Source organism: Crassostrea angulata, chromosome 7 (genome assembly GCF_025612915.1).
Source record: "Crassostrea angulata isolate pt1a10 chromosome 7, ASM2561291v2, whole genome shotgun sequence".
NCBI classification, from domain to species: Eukaryota; Metazoa; Mollusca; class Bivalvia; order Ostreida; family Ostreidae; genus Magallana; species Magallana angulata.
This window is the reverse complement of record NC_069117.1, coordinates 27,824,645-27,842,867: the sequence shown is the minus strand read 5'-3', so window position 1 is coordinate 27,842,867 and position 18,223 is coordinate 27,824,645. Positions and strand designations below refer to the sequence as shown.

The window sequence follows — 18,223 nt, the reverse complement described above, 5'->3', positions numbered from 1 at the left end:
CATTGTATTTCATGTTATATGGAAGTGTAGAAATATATATGGAGAAGTGAAAGCTATATTTACACATATGTACTAGAATTTTGACAACCTAATTACTATAACACAATACACCAAGGGATGATGCCTTATGAACAGTCTGGAAATGTTTCCAGAATAAGCAAACTGTCGGTCTTGTACCATAAATAAGTAATAAAGACAGCTATGGAAGGAGTCTTATCTGGTTTTCGACTTGTCAAAAGTAAATTCGTTTAAAAATGATGTTCATGAAATCAATATGAAACGAAATTAAAATGTCATTTTTATTTATTTCTTACTACTTTACAACTTAGCATAGAAATAATTTCCAATGTTTAGAATCTAACATGGACTATATTTTGGAACAGTGGGGTAACCGAAACTCAACAGTCTTACTTTAAAACACTATATAGTTACATCACTATATGATATAATATACATGTAGATCTTGATTTATTTGCTAAATTATAACTAATGATGATTTGTTCATCTGCATCACTTATAATTCATACCATTTATATAATAATTTCTCTCTTCTTCCTCTCATTCAATAAATGATCGTCAATGTCTTAATAACGCCTTCTACGATTTGACTGGGCAAAGGTCAGCCTAAACTGTTTTAAAGTCAACCCATATTAAAAAAAAACTTGTTTATACTAGATGTCTAGCTTCATTGATTACTGTCGAACTAAAAGGATCATTCATTGATTCGAGAAATTATCAACTGACTACATACTGTGACAGTCGAATATCTTTATAACTTTTGGGTGAGGGTGTGTTCGAATAATGGCGTCCGTTTTTCTTTCAACTGCTTCGCGACTTTGGCAAACCATGAATTTAATTAATTTCTACTTTTCTAAATAATACGATTATTTTGGAAAATATGTAAAATCCTACAGATAACGTCCAAAAATACGTTTTATTCACGTCCTTGTTAAGTCAATAGCGCTGGAACCGACATCGTTTGGAAAATAAACATATGGAAGGAGAAAGATAACATTTTTTGTTTAGGTCAAACAATGCAGTTTTGCATTATACACTCACATACACATTATTTCAAATTTAAGAAATACTAGTATGTAATATATACAGGGTTATTTTCGTCCGTGTTATTTTCGCCCTTCTTCACTTGCAAAGGTTTCCGCCCTGTCTTGAATTCGCCCAGACATTTTGCTTTTTGAAGAGAGATAATTTATGACATTGGAATTAGCCTAGTCTTAAATTCGCGCGCTGACAACGGGGGCGAAAGGGGCAAAATTAAAACGGAGGCGAATATTTTTCCATTTTACAGTATGTCGAGACATGTACATTTGCATCTCTCGGTCTCTAATAGCGCGAGATCTGAGTGGCATTTGTAAGCCCTAGTCCTTAGAAAAAGCTCAGCTAAAATCCCAAACATGGCTCAAGTGATGGTTACAAGTTGCTAACTTCTACGATCCATATCTGATCCTAATAACAGGTCTATCGACTTATTCCTCTAATCCAAAAGTAATAAGGAAATCTTAATATTATCAACTTGTTCCGCCAGTCCAATCCAAAAATATATTTGCAACAAAACTAGTGTTTACATGCACTCCAAGCATCAAGATTTTAGCATTAAATTTTCAAATTCTTTATCCCCCCCCCCCCCCCCCCGATCTGGATCTTTCACAAAGGGAATCACCTCCGAAAAATGCATGTAATATGTTTTACGATGCTACCGTTGCGGAGAGCGCAGCAAGAATTACTTATTCATTGCATCATTGTCATCTTAGTGTTATTTAGTTATCGACTAACATCAAAGAATTTGAGAGAGAGAGAGAGAGAGAGAGAGAGAGAGAGAGAGAGAGAGGATCACAAAATACACAGACTTGCTTCCACCTAAAACTGTTCTTTACTTTTGAAGGGAATTGCCATGATCAGTCTGTAAAACGTAATTTGTGTTTAATTTGGTCAAAATTGTTAACGATAAATACAGTTTTATTTTTGTTTTGATACCTTGTTGAACATTATCTGAATTTCATTTTTTTCCCTGGTTCATAAAATGTCTTGGGTCTCAACAAAGCTTGTGCGGTACTAAGAACGTGTATTCAAACCTCAATGCAAGCTACGAGTTATAGCCATTTTTTGCATAGCACTAAGGAGAAAACTTTAGAGAGCATTATGTGACGTAGACAAATATTTTTTCTTAATGAATCTGTAGGTTTAGCTCGTTCTTTTTCCCGCACGCACGGGTTCTTAGAGCTCGTTTCGCCCGCTACTATACAGAAAACCCATGGCCACAGATAAATTGTAAGGCCATTCCAAGTTTTTCCTATGTTTAGCGTCCGCGGACGGATTGGTTTTGAGATGTAAAAATTTAAAAAAAAAAAACAAACCCACAATTGTTGTTCATAAAATTAGATCGCTTTTTCATATGTCGGGCTCAGGATCGCATTTTTAAATCCGGATCAGAAATAAAATATAACAACATTCAAAATGGAAATCATACAGTAGGTATTTGTTATTTTTGTATTTTTGTTACAAAATGAAGAAAATACTTCAAAATATATAACAAATATTATTTTGTTGAACTTTTAAAGTTGTGTTTTTGTTTCTAAGGTTTGTGGGTTTTTTTCCTGATAGAAAGATAGGCTTTTGAGTTTTGGGTGGACGCTAAACAAAGAAAAAAACTTGCAATAGCCTAAATATCTACCCGTGTAATAGATGTTCTCTTTCAAATTGAACACTCTACTGGCGTGAACATAACATGAATTACATTTGATTAAATCTGCAAAAACATGATGTTAACACGTTTCTTTATCAGTAACAAATGATATCCAATTGCACCTTCTCAGTTCAGGAAGGTTTTTATAGTAACAAATGATATTCAATTGCATCTTTTCAGTTCAATAAGGTTTTTAGAATAGTCTTATAATAGTGTCAGTGGGAGAGGAAATCTAAGCAAATATCACACTGTTTATTAAACGGATTATTGACTGGATTTGACACCAGTAATAGGACTTAAAGATAATCACAAAGCTTTCAAAGACAACCGCTAACCTGGGTGAGGTCGGAAGACGTAATTTTGTGCGTCATCAATTCTTGTCCTAAATTTTCAACAACAACAAAAAATAACATGTTTGTACATTCTTTTAAAAGATTAAAAAGACATCTGAATTTTGAGCTGAGTGTTAAAATCAAAACCTTCAAATGCACAACCATAAGCCTGAGAATGGTACCTTTGGTTTTAAGACCAAATGTACAAAAAACAATTTAAGTACTGAAGTACTGAAAGCCGGGCTCTTTTGATATGTTTTTATGTATATGGTGTTTTAAAGACTGAAAATCTCTCTCTCTCTCTCTCTCTCTCTCTCTCTCTCTCTCTCTCTCTCTCTCTCTCTCTCTCTCATGCTTTTAATGTCGGCAAAGCGTCAGAGAGCAACCAAATTTTGTAAGCGGCTATAAACAAAAATATGTCTGTCTAGTAGAAAAAAATTCAACAGTTGCTGCCTAGAATTTTGCAACAAGCGTTATAAATTCAAATCCCATTTTTTCAATGCGCAGCAAAGTACATCATGGAAATTCATGCAAAGGTGGTATGTGTCCAAAATGCATAGTCTTGTTTTTAAAACACGAATTAATAAGAAAACTAAAAAAGATAAACAATACACTTGAAATTAAAAAAACAAACAAACAAACAAAACCCCAACACTTTTGACAAAACGTGGCTCTTTGTGTAACTATTCGGTATAGCGGAAGCTTTTAATTTGACGCTGTTCGGTTTTTTGTTTACTTTTGAAGTTGTGCTATTTATAGTAACATTGGCAATTTGCCTGCCTACAGCCAGGACTCTGCTTTCAGCAGATCCCGGCTAAAAACCAAAGAACAAAAACAAAATATTTGTCATACACTGTATAATCGCGCGCTACATTACATACCAGCTTTGTATATTTATTTATATTGGTATTTTTGACTAGAAGATCATAAGCAATAATTGTTTTGACAATATACAGCGCACCTGACATGTTTAAAAAATCTAAACGCTTAGATGTTTGACAAAAATACATTAACACTATAGCTTTAAAATCTGGCATCAACTAACCTAGCCCAATCGACCTGTTCTTACCTAAACATTTGGTCTTCTCTCTGAAATTGTTTTGCTGAGCTAACTATATTTTCTCCATATTTGAAATACTCTCTGCAACCTTGTATGTTATGAAACATTCAATTTATACCTATTTAATGTGATGATCAGTTTATGTACTATTGCCCAGATTCCCTTTTCCAACCCCCCCCCCCCCCCCTTTGCATAAAATAGTTTTATAATAATGAATACCTTTATGTACAACTACGTTCGTTTTTAAAAATGAAAATAAAAATCCCAAACTGATATTCTGTCTTGAAGGACAGGCTAGAAGACAAAGCTTAGATCCAATGAATCCAGAAAGTTTTTGTTGCAAACTATATGATTGTACCACGACTATAGTGATGGAATTGTGCAATTCTGAACTGATGTTAGTTTCTTACCATTATGAATCTGTTTTCAGTGTTGAAAATTTTTTCAGATTAGAAGGAAGATGTCAAAGAGAAAATTTTGACTTATTTCTACTTATAAACTGGACTGGCTCTTAACGCCTTTTTCATTTGTATTTTAATAAATATGAATACACAGCACTCTATCTATATCTTAGAACATTGTGGTGTATAAGCAAATAAAAGTTAAATCCCCCCAACCCCCCAACCCCCCCCCCCCCCAAAAAAAAAAAAAAAACCAAAAAAAACGGGGTTAAACAATGTTGATTTACTGGTCAGGTAATGAAGTAATCTTCAGTTTTTGTTCATTTTATAAAACTCTTTCTTATTATTTTTCTCGTATATCTGCTATCTCTGTTATATATAACGGTGTAACAAGATCATTTTGAAAAGAAGGCTTACAGTGCATCAGTTGACAAATATTGGATATTTTAACGCGTGTTGCTCCGTGAGACATTAATCCATATATGAATATAAGTATAGCACTGCCTATACTATCGTTAAAATCTTTTTACAGTACACGGGTGTGGTGAAGGTTCCTTCTACTCCGGTGAATATCATGGAGACGGTAGACGCAATGCACCTAGCTATTGGGGTTCCCCTTGTCATCATAAATGCCCTGGCCTTTTTCATACTAAAGAGGAGCACTCTGCTCCCTTTCCAAATCCAGTTGCTTTCGATGAACCTGTGTTTAGCCGATTTTCTTTCCAGTGTTCACATCATGATGCCAAACTCGGTGTTTGGATCCAAAGGAACCAAGAGTTTTCTGGTACATCTGTTTACCCAAGTTTCGTTCCTTGTCATCACGGCCTTTAATTTGGACCGGTTCCTGGCTTTCCAACAGCCGATGGACTACTACAATATTCTTTCTAAACGCCTGGTCTATATTGTTTGCATGGTGCTCTGGATCTTTGCTGTAGTACTGAGCTACATCCGGGATTGTCTGATGTCGTCTGATCGTGTTTGTAATCGGTATTCCCAGATGGAGATAACTAATCCAGTTAATTACATATTTTTCTTCATATTTCTGTTAAACTTGCTCATGATTGGGTACAACTTATATTTCATCCGGTTTAGATTAGGGCCTGTGGATTTCTACAAGACAAGAAGTGCAACCAACACGTTTAGAAAAGTATCTGTGATGTCAGGGACTTTTTTGGTGGGCTATTTGCCAATGATCGTCTGGAGCTTTTGTCATAACTACATTGTCGATACGCCTGCAGATACAGCGTTTAGGTTTGCCGTGGGACTCGGACAGTATGCTAACTATCTAATGGACCCTATTTGGTATGTATTGAGATTTCGAGAATGCAGATACCAACTGAAACTTCTGCTTTACACGTGCAAGAAAGACAAACAGGAGGATATCATGCGCTCCAGAACAGAGCATTTTGCAACATTCTCAATCGAAAAATACATGAGATAAGTTTACTGCATATCTGAAATATTGCATAAAATTTACAATTTCATACAGCACAACGACTCTGTGTAATGAACAAAAATCTTCATTTTCTTTTTCACGTGGATTGAAGAGCCTGTGTGTTTTGCTTCCGGGTTTAATTATAATAAAAACAATCTTACGATGAAATCAATTTGCAGTAAAATTCCAATTTCCGAAGAAGGGAAATTATAGTTTATAGGTGATAAATATGTACGCATAATGGTTTGTTGTGTAACTGATACCATGACTTACGGCTCTGTGAAAGATAATCTGACATCAATTTTATAGATTGGTGTTCTGTTGGTATATTATTATATTTACATCTACCAAGCATAATTTCCTCTATAATATACTTATTACTTTATATTTAAGTATTTATTTATATTTATATTATTTCCAATTTGTACACTTTAAAACAACATTTTTTTTTAAAAACTACTATTTGTTATTTGTTATACTTTCATGTTAAATACTGAAATCTGATTGGTTAAGACGCAGTTAATAATATTTTCTATTACCCTCAGCGTTAGCAACGCACTTAGTAACGGGTAACATTAAAAAATGTTACATGCGCGAAAATTATGCGCGTACGGTTCGCTGTAGAATTCACGTTATTCCTATATGAAAGCAGTAAAATTTTCTTAAAAATTAAGACATTCAGTATAACAAAATAAATAGTGCCTGTTTGGGAGGATAACAGTTGAAATTGACACCCCTCGAAAACCATTGTCAACCGACGCGTCGCGTCGGTTGACAATGGTTTTCGAGGGGTGTCAATTTCAACTGTTACCCTCCCAAACAGGCACTATTTATATAGTACCACATGCTATGTATTATTGTTATACTTTCATGTTAAATACTGAAATCTGATTGGTTAAGACGCAGTTAATAATATTTTTTGTTATACTTTCATGTTAAATACTGAAATCTGATTGGTTAAGACGCAGTTAATAATATTTACTATTACCCTCAGCGTTAGCAACGCACTTGGCAACGGGTAACATTAAAAAATGTTACATGCGCGAAAATTATGCGCATACGGTTCGCTGTAGAATTCACGTTATTCCTATATAAAAGCAGTAAAATTTTCTTAAAAATTTTAAAAAAGACATTCAGTATAACAAAATAAATAGTGCCTGTTTGGGAGGATAACAGTTGAAATTGACACCCCTCGAAAACCATTGTCAACCTCCGCTTCGCGTCGGTTGACAATGGTTTTCTCGGGGTGTCAATTTCAACTGTTACCCTCCCAAACAGGCACTATTTATATACTATACACGGCGCAGCCCATACCGTATTTCGGTATTGGCTGCGCATTTCACCCATTTTGTGTCATGTTTTATGACGCTATTGAGTTTAAGGATTCAAAATTGGTTCGTAATGTTATCACAGACAAAGACAGTTGAAAATGTAAATATTTTCAATGAAATACTCCCATAGCAAGTTCACAAATTAAATGGTACCAAAATTGTGAAACGTTAAACTCAATAATTTGATCAAATCAATCAATCGACGTAATTGTGTTATTATATAAGGAATGACTGTCAAGGTCTTTGTTTATTTCGATTTATGAAAGCAATAAATAGATTATTTAAATCACCAACCCATAATCTAGATAAAATCTCGTACTATATAGTTTCTTATCCCTAAAGAAAAGCGATATTCAAATGCAAACTTACAGAAGCTGGAATTATAAACTCTTATTGAAATAAGGATGACAGAGGCAAATGTTTCTATATATTAACCAAAATGTTCCCGGAAAAAAGGTTTGCAGGTATGGAAGTAGGGAAGCGCATACAAATCATATTCACGAAGACTTCTACAGACAATATTATGTCCCATGAATACCTTACAAAACTTCTTCGATTAAATTTAGGAATGATATCTATGAATTCTTTCTTCCTCTTAGACAGTATCAGATTTTTCTTTTTAAAGATGGCGGCAAATTTGAAATTATTGTCCATAGCTCACAAAAATCGTGAAGGGGATATTAATAGACATTGATACTGAAAACAGTAAGTACCGATTTCTTCGTCATTTTTTTATTAATTTGTGTGATAAAAGATATGATAGACCTACAGTATTAATACAGATCACGTGTAATGCCTGTATCTTTACAGCTAGGGTTTGTTTGTATTACATGTACATGTATGTAAGCTGCTTTATAAACGATAAACAATCGACGTTATGATCAATTTAAAGAAAAAGAAGTCAAAACCCTCAATATCTTATTGAATTGAAATTCACACCAGTAGCTGAGAAATATCATTATATGAATTCCATCTAGCTGGAATTTTCCTGTGATGCTAACAACCATATTGCATTAAGCTTTTAGTATTCTCTTTTGAGAAGTGAACAGCATTGCTTACATTCATGCAGGCTTCAAGGCGCTTTTTTTTTTCAAGGACTCCCACCTCTGGTCATTTTCGCTAGCCAAGGGTTTTCGGTCCACTTTGCTCCCCATAAACCCTTGGCTAGCGAAGATACCTCTGTTGGACGTCTTCTTTTCTTAGTGCTACTATTGCATATGACTAAAGTTGTTGTTATCCTTATTATTTACAACATTTCGTGTATAAGAGAGTGCTATGCAGAAATATAAAAATCTCCCAAACAATATCCTTTTTGCAGCAATTGTGACAAAGATTGACGAATGCGAAAGTTTAAACCAAAAGCACCAGAATTTTTTAGAAAAACAGACTTGGTTGAGGTGTAAACGTTCGCAAATATAATGAAAGCAGAAGGAGGTCCAGCGATCAATATATATAAATTATTTTATGTCATTTATTTCTGTATTTTATTTTGTACGTAAACTTTATGTCACACCTCTTTCCTCGTGTTGTTTCTATCGATTACCTAGTAGTATATATATACTTTACCCGCGTTCATTCGTGTAAGCAACTCCCCAAGAACGTGAGATGTTTATAAATTACCCCTAGGTACCCAATAAATGACAATAAATATTCTGTCGCATTTGTCACGACGTTTTCTTGTATACAACTCATTATGCATATACTGACTAACTTTGGGTCTGGTTTCCAACATTTTAAAAAAATATGTTGCATTATAATCTTTGTTGTGGAAGATGACAATTATCTTGTGGTTGGCGAAAAGTGTATATTTAAAGATATGTAGATAGATAGAACCATTTTAACAAGGCCTTGGACTTTCAGTAGGATGCAACTATCTATTTCTTGCGTCAAAGAAAGTTAAAAATGACGCTGGTTTCAAGCTTAAGCGAAATATACACCGATTGCGTAGTCTTAGCTCATAAACCAGACAAATCTTGTTCATTTCAAAGAGCCATGGCTGGGTGGCTAGCAATGAAATAGACAGGCCTACGTCACATTGCTCTTTGACACAACTACCCAAAGTCCAAGCTCTTGTTAAAATGGTTCTACATCTATGTTTATACATCATGGTTACAAGTATCATGTTTTATACTAGAAGCCCGGAATACGAAGTCTTCATTGCTGTTCTTTGAATGTATCTCATATGAATAAAGGAAAAATAATTAATTAATCATTAATTTATAGGATCACCCGTGCCATTCATGCCCATTGCTATCTGTATTTGGTCGTCGTCCGTCGTACGTTAACATTTGAACATTTTCAGCTTTTTTAATGTAACTACTACGGTTATCTTGACTAAATTTGATGGGTAGCATCTATAGCATCGTCGCAAGCCACGGGTTTTGTCACCATTTTATTTCGTAGACATAGAATGGACTCAAAACCAGAAGAGTGAGAACAAAAGTTTATCATTTTTAATGTTTGGTGATACTCTCTTTCATACCGATATTCTCTCTCTCTCTCTCTCTCTCGTTCTCTCTCTCTCTCTCATACCGATATTCTCTCTCTGTCTGTCTCTCTGTCTCTGTCTCTCTGTCTCTCTCTCTCTGTTTGCGCTTTATCACATAGGACTTAGATGTAAGGCCCGTGGGCCTCTTGTTTAATTTTGTGACAAAGTTCATTATGTAGGTACACTTACTATTATGGCACAAACCAAATTCATCATGTGAACTGTTCCGTGATAATTGGGTGTGATCTTGCAAAAAGTTGCTTATTTTCCATTAATGGAGGACTAATTAATCGAAATGTTCTTTCTTTATATATACTGCCTATAGAAAGAGGTTTACGGTATGATATATGGCTCGATCGATCGTGAAAACCGTACATGTATAACTGTAATGAGATAGAGGACGAATTTCATAACTTATTTTATTCTACAGATCTAATAATATCCATACAACTCTATGTAACTACGCACAACTTAATAACACTCAAACATATCATAAGATCCTTTAGGTTTTATTAAATTTTATCTCTCCGCGACCGAAATGATTCCGTGTTTCTTAAGGTGTAATGTCCCTCTGCTGTTAATCAATTATATAAGTCAATTATATTCCAATAGATTCAAATGAAACGCCGCACGATTTTTTGTTTTAATCCGATACATGTAGTGTGCCTAATCAATTTTCTTTATAACGATATGAAGAAAATTAAACATAGTGATTTACCATCGCAGCATAAAATCAAAAATACCAAATGTAAATGAAAATAATATAATATAGTTATATAGATTGTCAAATCATATTAGAAAATAGAATGAAGCAGTGCATAGCACTTTGCTTCAATCAGCAAGAGTTATCTTTCTTTGGACTTTCATGTTGTGTCAAACGGCCTGACTATTTCATTGCTGGGCAATGGCTCTGTCATGACGTAAATTTTGAATCAACAAGATGTCCGGCTTTGGTGCTAAGACTACACAATGGTATACTTTGTATATTTCCCAATAACATCTCCCATAAACAAGCGTCATTTTAATCATTTTAAAACTTTTTTGATGCAAAAAATAAGACATACCGAAAGTTGAAATGGTTACACCTACCGGGCCGTTTCACAAAGATTTCCTAAGACGTTTCCTAAGATAGAACTTAAGATATGCCAAAGTTATAACTTAGGAAGTTCCTAAGATTTGTCATAGCTGTTTCACAAAACCTTCTTAGCGTTACGCAGTAAATCTTATCTTAAGAAACATAAGCCACTTTGCTATGCAAACATAATCATAGATATGCTAAACATTTAAACACAAAAAAATGGATAAAATGAGTGAATTTCAATTTATATGTACATGTATGACCTCAATAATTTTAACCGGGTTTTCGAAAGGAAAAATTCCCTATTTGAAATGGTGAAAATGGATAGCGGGCGGGCACTTGCCAAAAGGGTACCCCAATTGTACGGATTACTCCTCCGTTTTGACAGTTAATTTTAAAGATAGGACTTTGTTATTTTGCAGATCAATTGTACATATACATGTATCAGAGATGTTCATATTACTTGGATTTATAATTTTGATAATATATAAAAAATGCTACTCGTTGAACTTTTTTGCAGAATATATGGCATATAGGGTACTTCATTTCTCTTGATAGGTAGTGTTTATCAATACAGGCTTCACGGATGAATTATGAATACTGTTCACATTAAACAAAATCGGATTACTGTTTCACTTACTTCACTTAAATTTGTTTCCCATGCCTGCTCTCTCAGAAAGGATAACCCTTATTCAGTTTAAGGCATTTGAAATGGTTTTAGTTTGAAGTGACGGAAACTTAGACTAGACTGTGCAATTGTCTTAGTCATGCTTTCCCAATGGTACTACATTTACCTCTGAAAACCAGTTATAAAGAGAGAAAAAAAATATCCGTCCAAAGATTCTCTGGCCTAAACCATTGAACACGTGTATTGTTCATGTAATGTACTATTATAGTACATATTATTTAGTCGTACGTGTAAAACAGATGATCCATGAGAGAGGGGTATAGATATTGTCTTATAAAATTTGATCACTGTGATTAGTTCCTTGTATTTTTTAAATTTTTTTTTTTTGTAAACTTTTTTTTTAAATGTTTTGACTCTTGCCCATGGACAATTCTTGGGCCTCACAAGGGGTTTAAAGTTTGATGTTGATGTAATCCATAGATCAGCAGTTGTTTAAGATCTTCTCGAGAACTGCAATGCTCAATATGTGATATGACTGTAAAATCATCCTGTTACAAAAGGGCCCAATGATAAACATAAAAATATGCAGGATAATTTTTTATACGAGATCTCTTATATTACATTGTTTAGATATTTTATATATGACTCCATAGGCGGATTTTATTATTATGTGTCTTGTTGCTCAGGTGAGCGATGTGGCCCATGGGCAACTTGTTCTAAAACGTGATTAATGATATGCTCACCTTTAACATCTATATTTGATGATTAATGTTGAGAATAATCAACAACAGAACAACAGCATTGTCAATGTTTTCTCCGAACCATCATTCAATTAAATGAAAAAAAAACCCAGTTAAATAAGGAGAAATGGAGAAACACCAGTATATGCATTAACAATTTTGCGAAATGAAACATTGGTTGCACCCTTTTTTAACATATATACATAAGCAAGAATAATATTTTTATACAAAGTATACCGGACAATGATACGATGGGTAAGAGACTCAGCGCGCAGTTGCTTTCATTCAAACAATAACTGTAGTGCCGTCTTCTTTGTTTACTGAAAGAATTATTTTGCTATTGTATAGTAAAATCCCTGAGAGTTTCATCATATGGTAAGTACTAGAATACGTGTACTTTAATAAAGCAGTTCCCATGTCATTGGATTAGATTAGGAGAAGTGGTGCTTTAATTTCTTTCAAAATCCATTGGCATCCCCGGGGTCAGTAGACTGATCTACATGTTGTTCGGAGGCGGTTTTATGTGACAGAGTCTTTCATTTGTTTCCATGCAGTGTCATCATCACCGCTAGCCAATGGTCTATTCGTTTGAGTTCTCATTTCGCTAGCAAAGGGTCCATTTGATTAAATTCTCATTTTCAAAGGAGAGGTGAGAATAAAAAATTGGATCCTTGGCTAGTGAAGTTCTGTAGTTGCATGTCTTTTCACGCATCGTTAATATTAATTATACATGAAGTGTTGTTAAGTATGGGCGTCACTTTTGTTTCCTGCATTCTTGTATTTTGACCAAAATGTGTCTTTTTGCATGTCTGCAGGAGACCAGTGAAGAAAGGTTTTTTCTTACTCCTCCTAGCACTTTTTTCAAAGCGTGTTTGTGTGTGTTTCGGGATGCATGGGGGCGAACCTACATTGTAAACAATATCAACTTAACAAGAAAGAAAAAAACCCTTGTGTACTTTGAACACTGGGGTAAAAATGAATATGAGCTGCAAGTAATCAATTTTTTTAAATTATAAAATTGTAAATTTCTCCTAAAATGACAAAAGACTAACATAATGGTTTATAAACTTTTGTTATTTATATATTTACTATTATTCAAATATCAATGCCCCCAGAGACCCGGCCTTGATTTGAGAATAATTATATATCTCTATATTCATTATAAATGGGAAAAATATTTTAAAGGACCTGTTTGGAGCAAAATAATTCCATTGTCATGTACAAAAATTGACCTACGGTTTGCTTAATATTCCTAAAACAAAGAAATCTTTCTTCTGATAAAGTTTATGATTTATTTTAGTGTTATTTACCATAAATAGGCTTTACTTTTAGTAATATGTTTACACAACACAATAGCGGGTTTCTGCAGCCAAAAAAAAAAAAAGAGAACAGCTCATGTTGCTTTAAAATTTGAGTAATCTGTCCACTTGGACAGTCTACAAAATTTCAAATTATTGTTCAAACTTCCTTCACCAAGAACTGGAATCATATTTCGCGTAGTAAGAAAACTATTACAAGAAAAAAGTCGACTGACCAAAGAGTGCTCTTGCTATGGTAAAAAGTTGAAAATAAAAAAAATATTATATCTTTCATAAATGACTTATAACTGTTGTATAACAAAGTGATTGCGGTTAAAAAAATAATTATCAATGGTTCGTGTTTCATTTATTTTTAGTACATTTTCGTAACTCACCTTCAAAAAATATAATGACCGAGTTTTAAAAAACCAAAAACAAATGCATGCATGATCAGGGCGTGATACTCTATATTTACCGGCGAATATATATAATACATATAGCTATATGATAATATGTTAGTATACATATATATGCATCATAGGATCTTACTTATCTAAAGCAGGCAGTTATTTATTGTGATTCGGTTGGAAACGACAATTATCGAACCATATAAACATTGATATTGGAATATTACATTTCCCCCTTGAAAGGGCCTCGCGTGCTGTGAATTGTGGAATTCCCCTTTTACGCTTTTTTAAAAACAATTGGCCGAGTGTGTTTAAGTCATTTGTCGTGTTTTAGTTAAGGGCAAGTGTACTGTTTGTTCTAGCATTCTGAATACACTAACAAATTAAAATGTTGTGCATCTTGTGAATAGCTATAGCTGCAATGTTTTTGTTTACGCTTGCATCTATTATTAGAATAGGAAGACTATAGGTCAATGGAAATTTACCCACCGAGCAAGCTACATTGATGTTTCATGAGCCCACTGGTCACAAAGAGAAGACAATTTGACAGATGAAGACAATCGCAAAGAATATTAATTAACTGGACTATGACCTACATTTGGGACCTATGGATAAGTCATTTGCAGGCTCTGAACATGCGATGACAAGGTGCGTAGCCGTAATGTTATACGTACTGTACTATGTTCTGGACTCGTGGGCTTATTTATAAACGTTTTCTCAAGAAATAAACTCTTGCTTTGAAACATTTTAAAACAGCAATAAAAAGGTCTCTTAATGTAAAAACCCATCGTGTATTCAAAGTTTGTACATTTGTACTTTTTGTTGATGAATGCGAGGCACCTGAAGGGTTATAAATCATAGAAAGCAAAACGATTCCGGTGTAATTGTTTTCTTGGTTTGTGCCAGCATTCCCAATCTGAGTTTGTGTTATTCCAGGAGATGGAATCAGTCGGATTAATTTTATTAATCCCATTCTGTGTGTGTTTCGTGTTGCTGTTCATAGTATGCTGTTGTGCTGACGAAATCAAGAAAATGTGTCGTATGCCAAACCAGCTTCCACAACATTACATACCAAGTGATCGTTCCGAGGCCGAGCGGCGCAGGCGTCACAATAGGCGTCAACGGCAGGCAAGGAGTGCCACTCACGGGCAGAGACCCTCGGAGTCAGATATCGAGTCCCTGATGGGATCGCGAAGTCGGAACTCCTCGGGCAGTTCTGGTTACAGTTCGGAAACATGTCCCTTTCAAGTGGTAGCGGTTGTGACGTCAGATGTGCAGCCGAATGGCGAAGTGATTACGTCACATGTGGACGCGCAAAGTTTATTACAATCAGAGCCTGTAGAGGGCGCAGGACTCAGTGCTTCGCAGACTATTATCTACAGCATAGAAGAAACAGGGAAATAATGACCATGATGTTTCAACAAATTTACAAGTATTTTTTTTAAGAGCAATGCAATTAAATATGTATGTGATGTAGATCAAAACATGCATTATAATCAGACCGAGATGGATCTGTTTTAAATGCAATTACCTACTTCAGAGGTTTGTGTCGTATTATTGTGTGTTTTTTCTTCTTCTAGAAACTGTTTTCCTGATGTGTTCACTTAAAATTGTACGAGAAAATTTGTAGGAAACGGATTATACCACATGCAGAACAAAGTCTTACAGAGTCTCAGTTAGTCTCAATACTGTACATGTATACATATTTACAACTGATATGTATAAGTAGAATAATATTTAAAACAAAGAATATGCTGCAATGTGAGCGTTCAATATTTCACTACGCTTTTTTCCGGTGACGATTATGCATAATTTCATACAAATTAGATTCACTTGCTATATACTATCATGCAACTAGATGCAATTTTAAATGTATCCCACCAATTAACCAGCATTGAATGTAGAGACAATCATCAGTATCTTCTCAGAACTGTATAATAGACAAATTTCTCTTGCAAGTTTGCATTATATCATTTTTCTGGTAGAATTTAATTTTCAATTTAATATATTTTTTTTTTATAGATATTTAGGGTTCAGTTCCAACGACCTCAACATATGTAATATAAACCATTTTCGATCGCTTGCTTTAAAAATGCTTAATTTGTATAGGCGATGGTCTTTTCCTTATTAATGCAGAATTGTTTGCCATTGACATATTAATGACATGCGGTTAATTTAGCTTATAACAGCTGTATAATGATTCTTTTTTTGGTTTTTTTTTTGGTTAATTGTAAGTTGATATTCTATTTGTAACAGTATAAAAAAAACTTAGAGTAAAGAACTTCATGTAGTGTAAATCCTTTTTAAAAATTTGATACTGACAACGGGCAATTGCTAACATGGATCGGTAAAAAAAAAAATCATATATTTTCTTGTCCATGTGATTTTCCAACTATGTCAGATTATGTATATGGATATGGAAGGGAAGGGGAGGACCCCCGGGTAAAATATCTGCGCAAATAATGATAATTTAATCGATGACGTGTATGCTAAAATTTAATGTGTTAATTTATGATTTTTTAACGTTTGAAAACGCGTATTTTCAATCTATCATTGTTAACATTGCAGACATTCAATAGGTGCATGTATACTGTTTTGATTATTTATATTATTGTCAGTTTAATGGTGTCAGTTGGGATAAATGCCATACACGCGCCACGGCATTTCATGGAAGTTTTTTCCTAATAATGGCTATAGAAGCGGAAATTTCCAGATCTGGTCTCTTTCTGAATAAATTATAGGTTTACGCATTTAGTTTTTTCAATCACTGACTCCCCTTCCATACAGTTGACTCTTTTATTACAGTGTTTGGAATAAGCGTAAGAAATTATATCTGTAGACAAGCAACTCTAGCTGTGATTTTGAATTTCAGGGTACTTTTGTACTACATGTGTATGTGTAGGGTTTTGTATTGAGATTTTTTTTATTATCTTGTTCAATAAATTCTCAGTAAACTTATTTTGTACATCACACATTTTTTTTTACACACGTATGTCCTTTTAAGATAAATCACAAATTTGTTTGTTCCACTTCTAATTGATTATAAATGTATTGGCTCGTACAAGTGATCTGTACAGAAAGCTTGTCTATCAGAAAATTAAAATATTATGAAATTTGCACTTTGTTAATTTCCTTGATGGCAATCAAACACTAATTAAAAGAGAGATAGAGAGAGAGAAAGAAAGAGAGAGAGATGAACTGTGCAGAGGTTAAAAGTTTCCCACTACTCTAAGAATAACGAATGGGACAATTAGATAGCGAAAATTAAAATTTGTCGTCTATCGTTTTTGTGTGGATTAAAAACATTAAAAGTTTTGTTTATTTTGATAAGTATCACTTTTTCCAACTTGATCATTCTCCTATTGCCGTTGTTTTACACTTAAAATAATTTAGGGCACATTCATGTACAATGAATGCACAACAAGTGATCATTCACCCTATTCCCCAAATATATAAAATAAAATAGAATATATACCCAACATATAAAATTTACCAAATTCACCAATACCAACCCCTTTAGCTCCACATCCTAAAAAATCAAAGAAACAAAAAAACTGCCGGTTGGCAGTAAATACAAAATTGACAGCATGACAACTAAATAAACAATGCGAAAAAATAAACAACACAAACAACAACAAATCTACATGCATATTTGAAAGATGCGCTATTCGCAGGAACAGACAGTGATATAACATTTGTATACTGCATACCAAACAAACACAATTTTTGCCAACTGTTGTCGTCGCTCAATATATTCCCTAAATGAATTAACACTTTCTTACAAGAGCATTCAGTACATAATATGCTATTACATAGATTGTCGTTAATCGCTAGATCATATTTTTTTTCTTTTATCTACAGTGCGCTTTAACGGCCTTCAACCAACGGGTGGTTGTAGGACACATACTGATGTTTATTGATTTATATACCAATATCCACCTTCAAACTAAATAAAAAATTTAAAGCGCATATTCCATACGCCATTCTTGATCCACTCCGGTCCCCATTTATCATATGGGGAGCGTAGTGGACCGAAAACCCTTGGCTTGCGAAGATGGGGAGCGGAGTGGACCGAAAACCTTTGACTAGCGAAAATGAAAAAGCAGGGTGCATGGACCGAAACCCTTTGGCTAGCGAAGAGGTCTATATGCAGTCTAAGATCGAATCAAGTGAGTGTAACTTGTAGCCTATCCAAGTCAAGTTGAAGAGCTGGAGGAGGTTATTTTGGAATATTTTGCCGTTTGGTTCGAGTCCTATTGAGAGACGATTTTGGATGATAGTTTCATGTACATGGAGGATTAACATAATTCTGCCTTTTTGCAGA

General features: G+C 34.2%; 1 long non-coding RNA gene across 1 annotated transcript; it reads left to right on the top strand.

Moving 5' to 3' along the window:
* The first annotated feature begins 13,921 nt into the window (after window positions 1–13,921).
* LOC128156860 (uncharacterized) lies at window positions 13,922–17,016 on the top strand. The gene is made up of 2 exons (XR_008239770.1): window positions 13,922–14,547; window positions 14,836–17,016. It is a non-coding gene; the product is annotated as an uncharacterized LOC128156860 (long non-coding RNA).
* Window positions 17,017–18,223: the final 1,207 nt, after the last annotated feature.